Here is a 2,500-nt window from a genome sequence, read left to right as displayed (position 1 = left end):
GCCTGCTCCCGTCCATGCCGAACCGCGTTTTCTATCAACTTTGGCATGCTCGGAGAGAGAAAAAAGGAAAAAAAGAAAAAAAAGGTCCAGTAAAGGTTGTGGATAAAAGTAACCGGCTTTGGAGAATTGCCTGAATCCTTCCGGCGCTGTGAAAAAAAAAGACCAAAAAAAAGACCTGGTCGTCAACGCCTGCTCCTGTCCATGCCAAACGGCGTTTTCCTCTCAACTTTGGCATGCTCGCTGAGGAAAAGGCAGGTAAAGGTTGTGGATAAAAAGTAAACGCGCTGTGGAGAATTGCCCAAATCGTTCAGGCGCCGTGAAAAAAAGAAAGACGTAGTCGTCAACGTCTGGTCCCGTCAATGGCGAAGGGCGTTTTCTCTCAACTTTGGCATGCTCGCTGAGGAAAAGGCAGGTAAAGGTTGTGGATAAAAGTCCGAAGAACCTCGCTACAATTGCCAAAATCTTTCCGCTGCCATTCAAAAATGGACTACTCCTCCACACCTCCTCCCGTCCATGCCAAACGGCGTTTTCTCTCAACTTTGGCATGCTCGGAGAGAAAAAAAGGCAGGTAAAGGTTGTGGATAAAAAAGTAAAAAATTGCCAAAATACTTTCTGGGCCCTCAAAAAAAGGCCTACTCCTCAACGCCTGCTCCCGTCCATGCCGAACCGCGTTTTCTATCAACTTTGGCATGCTCGGAGAGAGAAAAAAGGAAAAAAAGAAAAAAAAGGTCCAGTAAAGGTTGTGGATAAAAGTAACCGGCTTTGGAGAATTGCCTGAATCCTTCCGGCGCTGTGAAAAAAAAAGACCAAAAAAAAGACCTGGTCGTCAACGCCTGCTCCTGTCCATGCCAAACGGCGTTTTCCTCTCAACTTTGGCATGCTCGCTGAGGAAAAGGCAGGTAAAGGTTGTGGATAAAAAGTAAACGCGCTGTGGAGAATTGCCCAAATCGTTCAGGCGCCGTGAAAAAAAGAAAGACGTAGTCGTCAACGTCTGGTCCCGTCAATGGCGAAGGGCGTTTTCTCTCAACTTTGGCATGCTCGCTGAGGAAAAGGCAGGTAAAGGTTGTGGATAAAAGTCCGAAGAACCTCGCTACAATTGCCAAAATCTTTCCGCTGCCATTCAAAAATGGACTACTCCTCCACACCTCCTCCCGTCCATGCCAAACGGCGTTTTCTCTCAACTTTGGCATGCTCGGAGAGAAAAAAAGGCAGGTAAAGGTTGTGGATAAAAAAGTAAAAAATTGCCAAAATACTTTCTGGGCCCTCAAAAAAAGGCCTACTCCTCAACGCCTGCTCCCGTCCATGCCGAACCGCGTTTTCTATCAACTTTGGCATGCTCGGAGAGAGAAAAAAGGAAAAAAAGAAAAAAAAGGTCCAGTAAAGGTTGTGGATAAAAGTAACCGGCTTTGGAGAATTGCCTGAATCCTTCCGGCGCTGTGAAAAAAAAAGACCAAAAAAAAGACCTGGTCGTCAACGCCTGCTCCTGTCCATGCCAAACGGCGTTTTCCTCTCAACTTTGGCATGCTCGCTGAGGAAAAGGCAGGTAAAGGTTGTGGATAAAAAGTAAACGCGCTGTGGAGAATTGCCCAAATCGTTCAGGCGCCGTGAAAAAAAGAAAGACGTAGTCGTCAACGTCTGGTCCCGTCAATGGCGAAGGGCGTTTTCTCTCAACTTTGGCATGCTCGCTGAGGAAAAGGCAGGTAAAGGTTGTGGATAAAAGTCCGAAGAACCTCGCTACAATTGCCAAAATCTTTCCGCTGCCATTCAAAAATGGACTACTCCTCCACACCTCCTCCCGTCCATGCCAAACGGCGTTTTCTCTCAACTTTGGCATGCTCGGAGAGAAAAAAAGGCAGGTAAAGGTTGTGGATAAAAAAGTAAAAAATTGCCAAAATACTTTCTGGGCCCTCAAAAAAAGGCCTACTCCTCAACGCCTGCTCCCGTCCATGCCGAACCGCGTTTTCTATCAACTTTGGCATGCTCGGAGAGAGAAAAAAGGAAAAAAAGAAAAAAAAGGTCCAGTAAAGGTTGTGGATAAAAGTAACCGGCTTTGGAGAATTGCCTGAATCCTTCCGGCGCTGTGAAAAAAAAAGACCAAAAAAAAGACCTGGTCGTCAACGCCTGCTCCTGTCCATGCCAAACGGCGTTTTCCTCTCAACTTTGGCATGCTCGCTGAGGAAAAGGCAGGTAAAGGTTGTGGATAAAAAGTAAACGCGCTGTGGAGAATTGCCCAAATCGTTCAGGCGCCGTGAAAAAAAGAAAGACGTAGTCGTCAACGTCTGGTCCCGTCAATGGCGAAGGGCGTTTTCTCTCAACTTTGGCATGCTCGCTGAGGAAAAGGCAGGTAAAGGTTGTGGATAAAAGTCCGAAGAACCTCGCTACAATTGCCAAAATCTTTCCGCTGCCATTCAAAAATGGACTACTCCTCCACACCTCCTCCCGTCCATGCCAAACGGCGTTTTCTCTCAACTTTGGCATGCTCGGAGAGAAAAAAAGGCAG

The sequence above is a fragment of the Babylonia areolata genome, unplaced genomic scaffold, assembly GCF_041734735.1.
Source record: "Babylonia areolata isolate BAREFJ2019XMU unplaced genomic scaffold, ASM4173473v1 tig00006703, whole genome shotgun sequence".
Classification (NCBI taxonomy): Eukaryota; Metazoa; Mollusca; class Gastropoda; order Neogastropoda; family Buccinidae; genus Babylonia; species Babylonia areolata.
This window is presented reverse-complemented; position numbering follows the sequence as displayed.